General features: G+C 40.7%; 1 protein-coding gene across 4 annotated transcripts in view; it reads right to left on the bottom strand.

Annotated features, from left to right (window-relative positions):
- The window catches only part of LOC117409498 (FH2 domain-containing protein 1-like), a 54,434-nt gene extending 38,363 nt beyond the window's left edge, over positions 1–16,071 (bottom strand). For all 4 annotated transcript variants that reach the window (XM_034015650.3, XM_034015653.3, XM_034015652.3 and 1 more), the window contains exon 1: positions 15,633–16,071. The gene's annotated coding sequence lies outside the window, so the exon portion shown is untranslated. The remainder of the gene's footprint in view (positions 1–15,632) is intronic.
- Positions 16,072–18,386: the final 2,315 nt, after the last annotated feature.

The raw sequence follows: 18,386 nt of genomic DNA, 5'->3' as shown, positions 1-18,386 counted from the left end.
AAAAATCCTCTAGATAGGAACACTTTTCTGAAATTCTGAGTAAAATCTGACTCTGCTCAAATATATATCCTAAAGAAGGCATGCTCATGTGAATACAAGACAGATTTAAACCGGTTATTTTCTAGAGAAGAGAATGTTTTTGCTTGACGGGATGAATCATCAAGGGGTTTCTGGAAGCCTGGGTTCTGTATTACTAGAAAACAATGATGGCATCCTGCACTCAATGATCGGATCCGCGATCCTCAGGGACTATATTCAAATTATGTTTGTGTGTCTGACCATAGTTTAGTCAGAACACAGTCCCACAGATAACATTCAAATTCAATGTCAAAGCAGCAAAGTGAGCACAACACACTACTGCAGATGACCAGGTAGAGTAGCAAGAAAATAAGCAATTTGCAAAGAGGAAGAGGGTGCTTGGAAGTAAGCATGTGGTTCTATAAAACTGGGATCCAAATCCATTCTTGACAAGAAATTGCTATCAGGATTAGATGCGATTTTAATATTGAAGGCCTCGTATTCAAAATGCAGGTTAGTTCCAGACAGATATGGGGTGTGGCAGGATTTTTTTTCACCATCCTCACCAGAACAGGAACTAAAGTGTGAACATCTCCTTTATGCATTACTGCTTGAACAGAAACATGACTAATAAGAGTATTTCTGGGAATTCCAAGGGAAAAGATCATCCATTGTTAAAACAATTAAAAAATATATATATATTTTTTTCTTTTTTTTCCATAAATTTAGTAAATCGCCAATTATTTTATTATTTTCTCCCAATTTTGGCATATTCAATTATTTTTAGGCTCAGCTCACTGCTAACACCCCCGCGCTGACTCGGGAGCAGCGAAGACGAACACACACTGTCCTCCGAAGCGTGTGCCGTCAGCCAACTGTTTTTTTTTTCACACTGCAGACTCACCATGCAGCCACATCAGAGCTACAGTGTCGCAGGACAACACAGCTCTGGGCAGCTTACAGGCAAGCCCACAGGCGCCCGGCCAGACTACAGGGGTCGCTGGTATGTGGTGAGCCGAGGGCACCCTGGCTGACCTATGCCATCTGTGTTGTCCTCCGGCACTATAGGTCTGGTGGCACAGCTGTGGATCTGCAGTGGGAAAAATGACGGCTTGGCAGGAGCACGTTTCGGAGGACGCGTGTTCCAGCCTCCGTTCCCCGAGTCGGCGGGGGGGTTGCGAGCGGTGAGCCGAGGATACAGATAATAATTGGGCATGCTAAATTGGGGAGAAAAAAAACGGGGTAAAAAGATTGTCGACGACTAAATTTAAAAAAAAAAAAAAAAAAAAAACACTGTATGCATCTTCGGAATTATCATCTCAACAAGGTGTTTTATGTTTGACCTGAGCAGCACAACATAGTGGCACAATAACTTGCAACATATTTCACTTTGTCGACTGCAGAACGTTTTTAATATACCTCAGTAACTCACTAATAGTTGTGAGATTATGCTACTCTTTGTTCTTCTTAACCATTTGCTTATAAATAGTTTAAGCTGGGATTCAGAAATCCTTTTGACAAAGGGTTACGTTTTTATTCCTTTCACTTTTACACTTAGAATGTTTTCTTAAAACCTCTTGTATAAACCTAACACTTCAGTTCTCATTTTTGTACTTTATACTGTTAAGTCAATAAAGCAAACACAATACCGCACCTGTTCAGCAGATGCACAGCTGCTACAGAGAGAGATTATACAACTTTGCATGAACTGTACATTACAATGGAGTTATTTATGAACAGTGTACAAAATACAATAACCTTAGGGAAATCATTTAAATGTCATTTCATTTCATTTCCATGGTGAATAAACAAACAGAACCATCTTGTATTTTAGTTTCAGTCTTAACCCAAATGAAAGTGAAATTTAAGATCTGGTGAAAAACATGAATAAAAGAGGTTAAGATCATAAAAAAGGGTGAAAGGGTGGTGCTGCTACATGGACTTTGCAAGCAGTCATTATTGCCAGCTTTAATAAGGACACCGTCAGCACCTGACATCATTCATTCTTTCAGGCAGGGTTAAACAGAGAAATAAGATTCTGTGACTCACAATACGAATTGTAGCATTAAGGTGATATAAACACTGAAAAAAACTACAGAAGCATATTAGTCCAGTTTTACCTGTAAAAAAATGTCAACTGGACTAAGAAGAATTAGAAAGATTCAATTGCTTTTACATTGGCGGCTTGGTTGTGTTATTAAAGAAAGAGGCCGACTGCAAGAACCAACATGTCATCCTGTTGAAACTCAGTCAGTAAGACCATAACAAATTAAAAAAATAAATGGGGTCATTGCCAGTTGCATTACTATATGCAAATGCACTCCTCACTTACAACAATAGTCTATCCTAATGCCTGAATGCAGGATAGTGGTGGTTTTGTAGTGTGCACAAATAAGTCATTTACCATTAGCCAAGCAGTCACATTATCACACAGTATGGCTACAGCAGCTTTGGTTCCGGCTTATTTAAATAAGATAAACAGCAAAAAATAAAAAAAGAAAAGGAAAGTTGTCCCAAAGGCTAAATGCTTTTCAAACAGTTGGTAGTGGGTATGCTTCCAAACAAGGAAAACCAAAGGACCGTTCCACTCATTCTCACACTTATAATGTGAGCGCCACTCTGTGCAAATCTGTATTATGTAACCAGCCCTTGCCTTGAAGTCATCAATAATGCACCCCTTGCCCTCCCACACTGCTTTGAACCCTTTGAGCTGGTTGAGCCTTCAGGCTATGATGAGTTTTCCATTCTGAATTCATTTTTCTTTTCTTGGTGTTCATGCTGGATTGTGGATATCACAAGCTAAAGCAATGTGAGTGTCTCCAAATTGTCCTTCCTCTAGCCTGCCCTGGGGGGATCATCAATTTAAGGCTGTTTTACGCTTGGCAATAATATATATATATATATATATATATATATATATATATATATATATATATATATATATATATACACACAGTACTGTGCAAAAGTTTTAGGCATGTGTGAAAAAATGCTGTAAAGTAAGAATGCTTTCAAAAATAGACATGTTAATAGATTATATTTATCAATTAACTAAATGCAAAGTGAGTGAACTAAAGAAAAATCTAAATCAAATCCATATTTGGTGTGACCACCCTTTGCCTTCAAAACAGCATCAATTCTTCTAGGTACACTTGCACAAAGTCAGGGATTTTGTAGGCATATAGTCAGGTGTATGATTAAACAATTATACCAAACAGGTGCTAATGATCATCAATTCAATATGTAAGTTGAAACACAATCATTAACTGAAACAGAAACAGCTGTGTAGGAGGAATAAAACTGGGTGAGGAACAGCCAAACTCAGCTAACAAGGTGAGGTTGCTGAAGGCAGTTTACTGTCAAAAGTCATACACCATGGCAAGACTGAGCACAGCAACAAGACACGAGGTAGTTATACTGCATCAGCAAGGTCTCTCCCAGGCAGAAATTTCAAGGCAGACAGGGGTTTCCAGATGTGCTGTCAAAGCTCTTTTGAAGAAGCACAAAGAAACGGGCAACGTTGAGGACCGTAGACGCAGTGGTCGGCCAAGGAAACTTACTGCAGCAGATGAAAGACACATCATGCTTACTTCCCTTCGCAATCGGAAGATGTCCAGCAGTGCCATCAGCTCAGAATTGGCAGAAAACAGTTTGACCCTGGTACACCCATCTACTGTCCGGAGAAGTCTGGGCAGAAGTGGCCTTCATGGAAAACTTGCGGCCAAAAAGCCATACCTCCGACGTGGAAACAAGGCCAAGCGACTCAACTATGCACGAAAACACAGGAACTGGGGTGCAGAAAAATGGCAGCAGGTGCTCTGGACTGATGAGTCAAAATGTGAAATATTTGGCTGTAGCAGAAGGCAGTTTGTTCGCCGAAGGGCTGGAGAGCGGTACACAAATGAGTGTCTGCAGGCAACAGTGAAGCATGGTGGAGGTTCCTTGCAAGTTTGGGGCTGCATTTCTGCAAATGGAGTTGGGGATTTGGTCAGAATTAATGGTCTCCTCAATGCTGAGAAGTACAGGCAGATACTTATCCATCATGCAATACCATCAGGGAGGCATCTGATTGGCCCCAAATTTATTCTGCAGCATGACAACGACCCCAAACATACAGCGAAAGTCATTAAGAACTATCTTCTACCAGTGATGGTATGGCCCTCACAGAGCCCTGATCTCAACATCATCGAGTCTGTCTGGGATTACATGAAGAGAGAGAAGCAACTGAGGCTGCCTAAATCCACAGAAGAACTGTGGTTAGTTCTCCAAAATGTTTGGGCCAACCTACCTGCCGAGTTCCTTCAAAAACTGTGTGCAAGTGTACCTAGAAGAATTGATGCTGTTTTCAAGGCAAAGGGTGGTCACACCAAATATTGATTTGATGTAGATTTTTCTTCTGTTCACTCACTTTGCATTTTGTTAATTGATAAATATAAACTATTAACATGTCTTTTTTTGAAAGCATTCTTACTTTACAGCATTTTTTCACACCTGCCTAAAACTTTTGCACAGTACTGTGTATATATATATATCGTTTAATCGTTTAATCGGCCTGTATTTCGGTCTTTCGACGCAGGCCACAACAACTTCGCCAGGCTTTTTGGTCCCTGGCCAGAGTCATCCAGTCTCTGCCGATGTCTTGTCTGAGCGAGTCCTGCCATCGGGTTGCGGGGCGGCCGAGCGGTCTTTTAATGTCGAGAGGCAGCCATTCGGTCACGGCCCGCGTCCATCGCCCGTCCGACCTCCTGGCCACGTGTCCGGCCCAGCGCTTCTTGGCCTGGTCGGCCTGGTTGACAGCGTCCTTGACCTTGCTCGTCTTCCTCAGTAGCTCATTGCTGACGTGGTCCGTCTTCTTGACGCCGACCATCCGCCGCTCGAGGGCGCGTTCGGTCACTGCCAGCTTCTGCCTGTTGGCCGCGGTCAGCGACCAGGTCTCGGCCCCGTAGAGCATGGCTGGCAGGACGGTGCTGTTAAACATGTGGGCGCGCAGGGTCGCGTCGGCCGTGTTGGTGACAACCTCTGCTATGGACGCATAGCTGACCCAGTTCGCGGCTGTTCTTGTGCCCAGCAGTCAGCTCCTGGCCAAGGTAGATGTAGCTGTCGACCTGCTCGATCTCCTTCTGGCCGATGTGGATGTTGTTGTTGGCTGCCTGAAGGTTGCGCATCCACTTGGTCTTGGCCAGGTTCATCTTCAGGCCGACCGCTGCGCCGGCCTTGTCGAGCTGGTTGAGTCGCAGCTGTATGTCGGCCACTGACTTGCCGATTAGGACAATGTCGTCGGCGAAGCGCAGATGGCTAAGCCACTGGCCGTTGACGCTGATGCCCTTCTTGTCCCAGTCGAGTTGTCGAAAGACGTACTCCAGACACGCCGTGAACAGCTTGGGCGAGATGGTGTTACCCTGCTTGACGCCTCTGGCGACGGGGATGCGCAGTGGCTGGTCGAACAGGGTGATGTTAGTGGCGCAGCCGCTGTTCAGCTCCTGCAGAAGGGCCACGTACTCGTCGGCAATGCCCTGTTGTTGGAGGGCGAGCAGTACGGCGTTGGTCTCCACGCTGTCGAAGGCCTTCTCGTAGTCTACGAAGGCCAGCACCAAGGGCGTCTTGTACTCCCGGCAGCGCTCGAGCAGTTGGTTCAGCACGTGGATGTGGTCCATCGTGCTGTAACCAGACCGGAAGCCGGCCTGTTCGGGTCGCTGTTGTTCGTCCAACTGCCTGGCTAGTCGGTTGTGCAGCATCTTGGTGAAGACCTTGTACCCGGTCGGCAGGAGCCAGATGGGCCGATAATTGCTCAGCTGTTCGCGGTCACCCTTCTTGTAGAGCAGCACTGTCTTGGCCGTCTTCCATTGATCCGGTGTTCGTCTCTGCGCCATGTAGCGGCTGAAACGGCTGGCCAATGCTGCCCACAGCGTCGGTCCGCCCTCCTTGAGCAGCTCGGCCTCAATTCCGTCCAGTCCTGGCGCCCGGTCTTTCTGGGTATTCTGGATCGCGTGCCTGACCTCGCAGGTCAGCACTGACGGGATGGCCAGTAGGGCGTCGTGCTGCATGTTGGGCGGGTCGACTGGCGTCTTGCTGGTGAACAGGTCCGTGTAGAAACGGCTGCACTCGTCCTCGATGCCCAACCGGGTTCTGGTCGTCCGTCCGTCCCAGTTGCTCGTGATGTCCTCGTCGGTCTGTATATATATATATATATATATATATATATATATATATATATATATATATATATATTTAAACCATTTATATAGCTCTTTTTAGACACAGTATTACAAAGCACTATACATTACATAGCAGAAAAAAAGAACAAACTGCAATACATTTATATAGCATGTCACACATATAACTGCCAGTCAGACCATTTAAATAACAGTATAAACATAATAATACAAAAGCTGCAATTTTAAAGTTACAAAAACCCACTAAGATAAGAAAAACATTTTATAACAGCAGTGTGGAGTAGTGGTTAGGGCTCTGGACTCTTGACCGGAGGGTTGTGGGTTCAATCCCTAGTGGGGGACACTGCTGTTGTACCCTTGAGCAAGGTACTTTACCTAGATTGCGCCAGTAAAAACCCAACTGTATAAATGGGTAATTGTATGTAAAATAATGTGATATCTGTATAATGTGAAATAATGTATAATGTGATATCTTGTAACAATTGTAAGTCGCCCTGGATAAGGGCGTCTGCTAAGAAATAAATAATAATAATAATAATAATAATAATAATAATAAAAGTGCATTTTTAGTCTTGACTAGTCTTGAAAACTGTAACGTTCCCATCTTCCCTGACAAATGAAGGCAGAGCATTCCATAATTTAGGAGCTCTACAAGAAAAAACACTACCTCCCATAATTTAGGAGCTCTACAAGAAAAAACGCTACCTCCCGTGTTGCTTTTGTTGACCCTAGGAATAACCAGCAGCCCCACATCCTGTGATCTCAGAGTGCGGTATGGAAGATGCGGGGTCATCAACTCCTGCAAATAACTAGGTGCTAATCCATTCAGGGCCTTGTAAGTTAACAGCAAAATCTTAAAATCAATTCTATAGTGCACAGGGAGCCAATGTAAAGAGGCCAAAACAGGGGTAATACAGTATGTTCACTTTTCCTCTTTTTAGTCAGAATTCTAGCGGCGGTATTCTGAACAAGCTGCAAGCAGGATACCACACGTTTTGCGACACCAGAAAAAAGTGCATTACAATAATCAATTCTAGATGAAACAAAGGCATGCATTAGTCTCTCGTCATCAGATACAGAAATAATTGGTCATAGTTCGTCTATATTTCTCAAATAGTAAAAAGATACTTTAGTAACTTCCCTAATGTGAGTCTCAAATGATAGATCAGGATCAAAGATGACCCGAAAACTCTTAATTTCTTGTTTAAGTTTTGATGAGAGACTGCAAGGGTCGAGCTCATGTAATCTCACATTTCCTTTTAGTTGGTTCTGTGATCCCACTAGGAGGGTGCAAAATAACTGACGGCACCAGTGCAATTGCAGCAGTGCCCAAGCCACTTACTGCAATGCCTCTGAAATTTAAAAAAAACTTATGGCAAAAGTTGCCTATATGCCCGCCCGTCATTGCCGCCAGTCTCTGTCAACACCAGCACATCTGATCTACAACCCATTCACAAACTTGCTCAGTGTCAGCTGGCCCGTTCTGTCACAATTCAATTGAATTATGTCTAATCTCGTCCTGCGAGAAAATGACTCATTATCATAATGTATTATTGTTGCCATTCTTTTTACTGTGCACCTCCCAGCACTAAGCCACGAGAAATAACGTACTGTATTATTGGTTAATGACAGGCAAATAGAGGGAGGGATGCTGTTAGACTGAACTCAATATGACCCCGCCGCCAGGAATTTTCAATCACACGTGTTCACTGGCAGTGTGTTTTCAGTCTCTGAGCTCCATGCTAACTCAAAAACGTTTAATTTATTTTTTTCATTTTTTATAAATTTAGTAGTCACCAATTATTTTATTATTTTCTCCCAATTTAGACTGTCCAATTATTTTTAGGCTCAGCTCACCGCTGACTCGGGAGGGGCGAAGACGAACACACACTGTCCTCCGAAGAGTGTGCCGTCAGCCGCCCACTTTTTTACACACTGCAGACTCACCGTGCAGCCACCTCAGAGCTACAGCGTCGGAGGACAACGCAGCTCTGGGCAGTTTACAGATAAGCCTGCAGGTGCCCTGCCAGACCACAGCGGGTCGCTGGTGCGCGGTGAGCCGAGGACACCCTGGCCGACCTAAGCCCTCCCTCCCAGGGGCGGCACTTGGCCAATTGTGCACCGCCCCCTGGGAGATCCCGTCCACGGTCGGCAATGGAATAGCCGCGACGTCCAGGCTATAGGGCGAATCCTGCACTCCACGCGAAGCGCCTTAAAAACATTTAAAAAGAAAGGAGGAAGAAGAGCTGTCTAAAGCGGCAGCTAAGTGTTCTAGGATTTACCTAATGTTCATGTAAGAAATGGGTGCACAACAATTTGTCCCCGACAATAATAAAAATAATATTAATGTGAACTTACACCAAGTACTGCAGAAATTGGTTGTGCCTTCATACGTTAAGAGCCACTTGTACAGTTTGCATTCCACTGTGTTTGGATCATTTAAAAAAATCAAACAGCAGAGGGTTTTCAGGCCATTTCTTTAGCAGATTTTAAAAAAAAATGTTTTCGATGCTTTGCTGTCCGCTATTTCACATACACGTGAATAGGCTTCAAATAATGTAGACCTATATTTAAATTTCCTTTTTTAATTTACAGCTTAGATAAAAAAAAATTAAAAAAAAACACATGTATAACGTATACCACATTACACATAATCACATATTCTTTGATCATATATGGTATAAGGAGATTCTATGATTCTATGCTTAAAATTGCAATACTTTAAAATGCAACGGTGCAGTATATTCTCCTTTCATGTCTTCAGTGTATTTATATATATTGCTAATTTATACAGACATTTCAATGACCGTTGCTGTTTTGTAATTCTGTGTTATTCCCCCCAAAACATCAACGCTAAAAATGCACACAAATAGGTAGATAATTATTAGTTTTGCTCAAATACTTACACTAAAAAAACCAAACAGCAAAAAAAAAAACGAGTAGCTATGTATGACATGGTTCAAGTAGCAGCTGCCTGCGTTATGAAACGAGTAAGAGAGATAACATAGTGTACGAAACACAGAAGTGGATTTTTGTTTTCATTTATTTTTGTGTAGTACATTCTCACTACCTTACGTAGTTCTGCTTTTTAACTAGTAAAATGTGTGCTTTCACGAAAGTGTATGCTTTAAAACAGCATATCTTTTTTTTTTCCTGAATCAAGTGTCCAGCAATGCACCATAACAAAACCGCAAATCCTTTGCAACTGTACATTTCAAGAGCTGTGAAACTATATAAAGTTTTTTTTTTCTTCTTTTCAAAGCCGCGTTGTTTGCATGGGTACAGACACTGTAGACCGAACACCTCATTTGACCACGATCGTTATTACACTCCAGCCATGGGTAAATCTTCAGCCAGTTTGCCTGAAAATCTATCTTTAACTGTTGCTGTTGTATCACTAAGCCTGTATTTTTTCACGGTGTGCATGAATTTCACAATTTCTATGAATTAGAACTAGTGCCGTGTAATAATAATAATATCCAATTCCCTGTGAAAATCTCGATTTCTGAAAGAGTACTTTTTAACATTTAAAAATGCATTGATTAAACATTCACTTCACCAGCGGACAACATGTTATATGAAATCCAGTTGAACTTGCGTACCCTAAATTATGAAACACATGGTACAGAGAGTTTTAAAAAAGCTTTAATTACAGGACAAAATACCCTGAATATTAATTTGTTGCCAAATTATCCTTTGTACTTTTTCATTATGAAAGTTTGTTTTTAAATTGGATATTTTTATACCATTTTATTTTTACAATGGAAAAGTGACCTATATTTTATTTTTGTAACAATTAGTATGTGAATCACCGGGAAAACATTGCTTTGTGTTTGTTTGAATTAACATTTCATCAACATAATAGGCTCTCTGTATTTATTTTTTGTTGTTTTATGAATGAGTATGAGATTGCCTTGGTGCCCTTGGATTGGATTTATATTTTGCCTTTTCTTCCCCCTACAACTGCCTTGATGCCCCTGAATTTTCACGCCCAACGAAGGCAACATTGCCTTGCCCTTCATGACCTTAACTTTATGCCCTGCACTAGCATAATCTCTGTTTTATCTGAATTCAACATTAGAAAATTCTAACATCCAATATTTGATGTCTGTAAGGCAAGTAGCTAATAACACCCAGGCAGAAGAAATCCATGGCTTTAGGGACAAATATAGCTGGGTATCATCAGCATAGCAATGGAAGTTCACGCTGTGTCTGCGGATAATGTCACCTAACGGTAGCATATATAATGAAAACTGCAAGAGACCTAGAATGGAGCCCTGTGGAACACCACAGACAACTTCTGATAATGCCGATTTTACCTCCCAATAGAGACAAACTCTTAAAGATAAGATTTGAACCAGGATAGGACAAGGCCAGATAGTCCTACTGTGCTTTCAAGATGATTCAGTAGGATGGAATTGTCTACAATATCAAAGGCAGCACTTAGATCTAGAAGAATTAATACTGATGGAAAGCCAGAGTCAGGGTTTATCAGCAGATTGTTCACAACTCTGACAAGGGCCATCTTGGTGCTATGTGCAGCGCGAAAACCAGACTGAAACTTCTAGAATATACCATTAAGAGTTAGAAATTTTTGTAATAGTGGGCTCCCGAGTGGCGCAAACAGTAAAGGCATTCCACTTGGAGTGCAGGATGCGCTCTATAGTCTGGACGTCGCAAGTTCGAATCCAGGCTATTTCACAGCCGACCGTGGACGGGAGCTCCCTGGGGGCGGCGCACAATTGGCCGAGCATCGCCCTGGGGGGAGGGAGGGTTAGGTCAGCCAGGGTGTCCTCGGCTCACCGCGCACCAGTAACACCTGTAGTCTGGCCGGGCACCTGCGGGCTTGCCTGTAAGCTGCCCGAAAGCTGTGTTGTCCTCCGATGCTGTAGCTCTTGGGTGGCTGCATGGTGAGTCCGCAGTGTTAGCAAGAATATCTAAATCATATTGCTTTTCAAATATCTTCATTGACAAGAGATGATATCTGTCTTCATTCTCATTGATCACATCAACTTGCCTGAACTTGTTGGACAATAAAAGGCTATTACACACATAGAAATAAAATGTCCTATTTTCCTGAATGTTCAAATTACTATGAGTCCTGATAACGAGTACTACAGCACAGTGAGAAATTGCAGCCCGAGGGTGACAGATGGCGAGTTAATTGTTGGTCACTTTCTTTTCCCCTCTGGTCAACATTTTCCTTCTATACCCTGAAGAATGACTGTCCTTGAGGTCAATTCAATTGACCTAAACAGCTGAGGATCACAAAGCCATCTCTATGAAAACACCACCAGTTCATACAAGTCTCTTTAGTGTGCCTTTCTCTCTAAAGGGTATCTGAAACACCAAGAAGGGCCCTAGTATAATGATTTAAATAGTAATGGAAGTATTTGGATTACCTTTATAAAATGCTACCATACTAAAGGCATAGCAAAATCTAAAGCATTGTGAAAGCATGGTAAAGCATTGGTATGCACTGCAAAGACCAGTGAGGTATGGTAAAGCATATTAATAAACATGGAATATCAAGGTAAACTATGTTAAATGCACAGTAAAACCATGGAAAAAGCACAGGAGAACTGCAAAAAATACATTGGTAGACTCTTATAAGGGTAGATCACCTGAATCGATATCTGTGTCTGATAAACCTTAAAAAATGATGTTGAGAGTTTAATCATTCTCAAACAGCTAATGATGAATGAAAAGTATTATCTTCCTTTTCCAAAATACATCAGCAGGGAGACGTTATTTATAATGGATTACAGGATGGCATTTATTTAAGACAATTAAGACAATTAAATATGAAGCTCTAAATGAAGGGTTCAGTAATCTATATAACACACCATGTCACAGGTGTTGTGCTGAATACAAATGATTCAAAATGGTCTCCTTTCTCAGACAGTTGCACCAATTGGGAAGTGTCTACACTGGCAATTAACCCAATTTCAGGGATTCACACTGCTGAGCAAGCCAAAACTGGGTCACAGATCTCTCCCAACTGAATCGCTTCACCTTAATCCAACTGTGAAGATACTATCAGTTAACCAATCAACCTCTGCAGTATGTTAAAAGCAGTATACTCTGGTAAAGGCATAGCAAAGTAAAAGGGTAGTGAATGCATGACAGAGGGGAGATGGATGACATTTTATGTACATATCCAAAGGTACATCACAGGCATTGATTAAGGACACAACAAAAGAAGCAGGTTGGCATTCAGTACATATATTATGGATGGGGCTGTGGAGTCAGATACAAGGATGTGCATGATTTCACAGCTCTTCTGAACTACACACACAGCATCTGGCCCCTTTCTATTACATGGGCAGGCCCCACAATCTGATAGGGCCTGCTGTGTATACACAAAACCATGCACTTGTCCTTGCAGTGCAATCATACAGTAAGCAACAAGCAACCTTCCAGTCCCTTAAGATACACAACGTTTACACTGTTGCCTGCTCCAGTAAAATTCATACTGTATGCATGCTCCCACCTCTTTCTATTAAGACTTTATTGGCAGGAAATGATTCTGTTACTAGCATACATCTTATATTCTTCAAAATTATAACACAGCAGCCCAAAAATACAGACACATAAGTATTCCCCATTGTTGGTAACTGGTGCTCAGTCATGTCTAAACAGTGAACATCAGTCACAGCAGGCTGCAGAGAAATCTGAGTTGACATATGAAAATGAAGCTTTCCGAGTCACCTTTCAGTCACATGCTGGCCCACTTGCTCTGGATTCAATTACAGTGGCCTCCTGTACGGATGTTTCAGAAACAGCACCACTTTACCAGAGAATTAGAATTAAAAATCACCATGTTTTTGTAAAGTTACTTTATACCACCGGTAACAATAAAGCAGTGTGTTCTTTATACTGATAACGGATGCCCTTTGGTGTCTGAGATTCCTGCCAATTAACAGCCCACCTATATGCCCTTGAGGTTATTAGATATAAAATTAATAAATACGGCACAACAGGGTGTCATTGTGGGATTTCGCCCAGTCACCCATGTACTGTGTATAATATGCATATAGATCTATCTTAGCAACCAAACGCCAATACACACATCTCTTCATTTACCTTTTTTTCCATAGTAACATTTGGTCTGTGTAGTTTTGCATTGCTTTGCATTATGCCTCTTCCTCGTTCCCCATCCATCAGCTGCTTTAGTTTGTTAAAGATGCAGGCAGAAACTGTGTGTCTGATGGGGATGGAAAAAGACCTCCCCTGACCTCATCTGTGGGAACTACTTCTGATTCAGCTTTGTTCTGGAATCCTGAATGTGGTGCACTGCTTCTAATGTATAGCATGTGAGAAATAAAACAGCCCCCCAAAGGGGAAAGCGTGCATCCATGGACTAAAACAAAAGCAGGGCAGGCTGAGCCACAAAGAAAGCAAAGAAGTGCATTCAGGATCAGGGCTCTTGGTAGCCATGAAAACTCAGACACAGCAGACAACAGAATGTAAAATGCATTGAGAATCTGACACAAAACCACCCCGAACCACTCTAACCATCACATGGGTAAGGAGACGGTGTATATTTGTGGTGATATATTGGTGTAATTGCCAACAGTGGAGTTAATAATCATATAATATTCCTTTTAATTGACTTTTAGAGTTACTGCTACTGGATAAACATCAACTACTAGCTGGAAACGTATTCTACATGTTAAAGGGCAGATTTTTGGCCACAGGCCCAAATGTGTATTAGTCACAAGGTAAAGGGGAAAATGTCTTTCCCTCCTGAAACGTAACTACTTCTTCCAAAATGTTAAAACACACTCAATTAAATGAAGATGTATCAAATGGCACAAACAGAGCTAGAGAGCACAGTGTAGCATATTTTACTTCAGTTCCTTTTCAACTACGTCTGGATTTCAGTATTGTATGACAGGTGGCATTGGGGGCAAAACACTTTGGTGTTGCATAACTTTGGAACACAACCATGTTCTCATGCCATATTATGTTTTTTTTAAATGAACATTGTGTCAATTTGGTAGGTACAGTAAATGTACAGATCACATGCAAGCATACAATCACAGTACAGCATATTTAAAATAAATAAATAACATTGCTTTGTACTTATCCCGAGGCAGTAACAAGTGAGACTCAATGAGTAACTGAGCAGTGGCAGTATACATGCTTATTGACACCCCACACACTTCCAATATTAGAGCTTTTCCACAGATAAAAAGCTTAGTCTGTCCACTATTCTCCTGTAATTGATTACATCGCTTTATCAAGTTTAATCCCTAATTTATTTTGGCAAACAACGGAGAAGCGACGCTTTAGCGCCTGGTAGCCGTTTCTATGCCAATGCCTGAAGCGAGATCCGGAGACGCCACAGGTTGCGATGCTGGTTTCACAAAGGCAGATTCTATTTGATCCATCTTGACTGAGACGGCTTCTAATTACTGGTCTGAGGCCACTTCACAGCAGTTTTTTGTCCCCAATTTAACACCACAATACAATCACCCTACTGTGCCGAGTTTCTTTCTTGACCGAAGAATAGCCTCTATATCATTTAAATATATTTAACTTCACAACGCGGCAGCCGATGGTGTAAAAAAGGAAGCAACACGATGCTATCAATCACGACAATAAAATGTGATCAATAGAAGTACTGGAACAGATGACTAAATAATGGGTTTCAATCAATAAGCGCCAACTCATTTTTTTTTTTTTTTTTTTGTTAGACAATATTACGATAACAGACACCTACACGTTTAAAATCTATATCCATACGGGTGTGGTAATTTCAGTCAAAGGTAGGCTATACTTTTTCTTTCTTTCATTCTTGCTTTTTTTAACTAGTAATATGCATTTGCTGCACCCTTGTACAGCAGTTCGTTATGGTGAAACAGAAATACCAAAAAGGGTAGTAAAATACATGGAATGGCATTAGTATTCAGGATTATAAAATACGGTTTAAAAGCATTAATTAAACAAATGACAACTTTCATTCATTATAATATATCTTTAGGGTATTTATTTATTTATTTTTTTAATCGAAACATTTACCCATACGATATTGGAATTTCCAAGGTCCTATGATTTCAATCTGTTATAATTACAGGCATTTAATTTATGCTAACTACAAACCAAACACAATACATTACTTTTAATAAATCAAAAACTTTTGTTTGAAGCTACCAACGGTAGTATATATCTGTCGCTTTCTGACAAACACACACCGCAATTATGATTTCCATCATCCCACAAAACAGGCAGGCATCAATTTGAACAGCATTAATCCAGAAAAACGCATTTTTCATGCATGCAACTTTACAGCTTAAATGGAACACACTACAATCGCTGACCCAAATCATGTCATATCAATGTCTTTTACAGACGTATCTTAGTTAATTTTCAAATTAAAGAAAAAATAACAAAATAACACATATCTGTCTATCTATATATCAAGGGCAATCATACCAGTCCAGAGGCTCGTGTGTGGAAACATGAAAGTATCCTTGATTTTCTCAATGCAGATCGAAGTAATGAACATCGGTTTTAATGAGAAGTGTATATTCCTTATTCCCCCGTCTCCCGGCTGATAGGTTCTCCAATGCTGCGGCGCTCCTTAGACCTGCAGGGATGGAAAAGCAGCAGCAGCAAGCTGTTGCAACCGCGCCTGCGCAGACACCAGGACGGACTGACAGGTAACAGTGCTGTCTCCGACTCCACCCTGCTGCGGGCACGGTCACATTTTCAGCGTCAGACGGAAAGTACAGTTAAAGAGAAACAGACAACATTTTCAACAAGCACCACTCAGCTGCCATTGAGTGGAATCACATAAATGTATTTACAGTCCTTTCCAGTTTTTATGTTGTTGTTCTTGTTTTACATGCAAGATATTCCGATCACTCGGCACCAGTGTAAGCAATGAACAACCCGCCCTGTCTCTAGCCACGCACCCACCCACACAGATTGGAGTACTCTGCATTCAGCTTGGAATAAATAGCTGAGCAGATGGGGCACATTTTAAAGTGACTAAATGGACCCATTGGTCACACGTCTACAACATATATCATTCTAAAGCTAACTTTTCTCCAGATCAAGGTTAGCCCTGTTGTACTGTGCTTCAAAAAAGGTCCCCATGTTTGAACCAATACATTTTCTTTCACAAACTGTGTCGAACAAACACTCTATTCAAGATTAATCAAACTTTCTGTGGTTTGGTAATATGTATAACATATTTTTTTCATATTTTATTGTTTTAATTTAAGTTTCTGTGAAAAGCATAACATGATCATATAAAACACAGGGTTAGAAAGCTTTAACTTTGAAGATAATTTTTGTTGTTCATACTTTCAGAGTGTTTGTGTTTTTGAAATATGCAGCATTAAGTACAGTGGAACATACTTCTGGAAGGGCGGAGTGTTGGGGAGCAAAATGGAAAAATGACATAAATCATTAAAGGACACACTGCTGTTAACTGGAGACTCTGATATGCCCAGCTTGTCTTTCATATGATCAGAAAGACTGTATTTAGTTTTATACATTGAATTAAGCATTTCAACAGTCTTCAATACAAGACTAACAATTGCCACATATTGTAAATTTTATAGTCAAAATTACCTCTTTTTGGGGTAAAAAGGGTGAATATTTTCACGAGTAAGGCCTTTAATAATTAATTGTATCAAATTAAAATGATCATGTTCCAACAACAACACCATACCAATTTTGGTGAGAACAGGATGACCATTTTCATGTTTTCCATTCATAGGTTTATTGTTTAAACCAATTTTTACAAAAACTGTACCACAGTGGCACAGTACAATAGGGCTAATCTTGATCTGGAGAAAGTTAGCTTTAAAATCCTCAAAGTAATTTGGGCACGGATATATATATTAAAAACATACTCCAGGGTGTGTTTTGCTGATTGCATTTCTGCTTATAACAAAAGCATGTTATTTCAAGCTAGCTGGATTTTGATCCATATTTTCTTTATCTTTCTCAGCCTAAAAAGTCATTTGAATGTAAATATGCATGTATCAAAGATTAAATAAATGAGTCACATTTTATGCCAGTGTATTGATGAGTCCTATTTTAATTGGCTCAATGGCAGATACTTAAATCCCACACCATCACTAGCCCCCTTTACTAACTTAAAAAAGCACTGAAAACTAGCTTTAAAACTTTATTCAACAGACAATCATAAAACACTGAATAGAATGCAATGTCAAGTACAACAGCTGTACATCAGTTCCCATTTACTAAATATTACATTTTAAATGGAAAAAGATTCTACATTGTAAACTAAGCTAATAATTTGAAAATGATAAGGTATTACAACAAAATAACATTCACATACTTGAAATAGCAGTAGAAAGATACAATTGAAATGTCTTAATCAAATACAATTTACTCTGTTTATAAGAATCATATCCGTCCCGGATGATTTGATTCATATAAGCGACTGATTCATAAAAGCGGACTGATATGATTACAATTAACAGGGCGCGAAATAACCGACAGCACCGGCAGCAATTGCCAAAGTGCCCAAGCTGCTTGCCGCAATGCCTCCCAAATTTTAAAAAACTTATGGCAAAAGTTGCCTGTAAGCCCACCCGTCATTGCTCCCAGTGTCCCTCAGCACCAGCACATCGTGATCTACATCCCATCTCAAACTTGCTCAGCGTCAGCTGGCCCGTTCTGTCCCAATTTAATTTAATTCTGTCTAATCTCATCCTGCGAGAAAATGAGTCATTATCATAATGTATTATTGTTGCCATTGTTTTTACTGTTCCCCTCCCGGCACTAAGCCACGATAAAGACGTACTGTATCATTGGTTAATGACAGGCAAACAGAGGGAGTTATGTTAGACTGAGCTCAATATGACCGGGCTCCCAGGAATTTTCAATCACACGTATTCACTGGCAGTGTCATTATCAAAACGTTTAAAAAGAAAGAAGGAAGAGCTGTCAAAATTGGCAGCAAAGAATTCTAGGATTTACCTAATGTTCAGGTAAGCAATGGGTGCACAACAATTCGTCCCAGACAATAATAATAATAATATTAATCTCAATTTACAGTTGTCAAGTACTGCAGAAAGGATGAACTGCAGAAAGGAATGAAATTGAATTGTGACATAACAGGTATAAAATTCCAATACTTTAAAATGAACCTGCGCAATACACATTCTAACCCCTTTAATTTCTTCGGTGTATAAATTGCTAATTTAT

Source organism: Acipenser ruthenus, chromosome 2, assembly GCF_902713425.1.
Source record: "Acipenser ruthenus chromosome 2, fAciRut3.2 maternal haplotype, whole genome shotgun sequence".
Classification (NCBI taxonomy): domain Eukaryota; kingdom Metazoa; phylum Chordata; class Actinopteri; order Acipenseriformes; family Acipenseridae; genus Acipenser; species Acipenser ruthenus.
The sequence above is the reverse complement of the archived record's forward strand: the minus strand, read 5'-3'. Positions and strand labels throughout refer to the sequence as shown.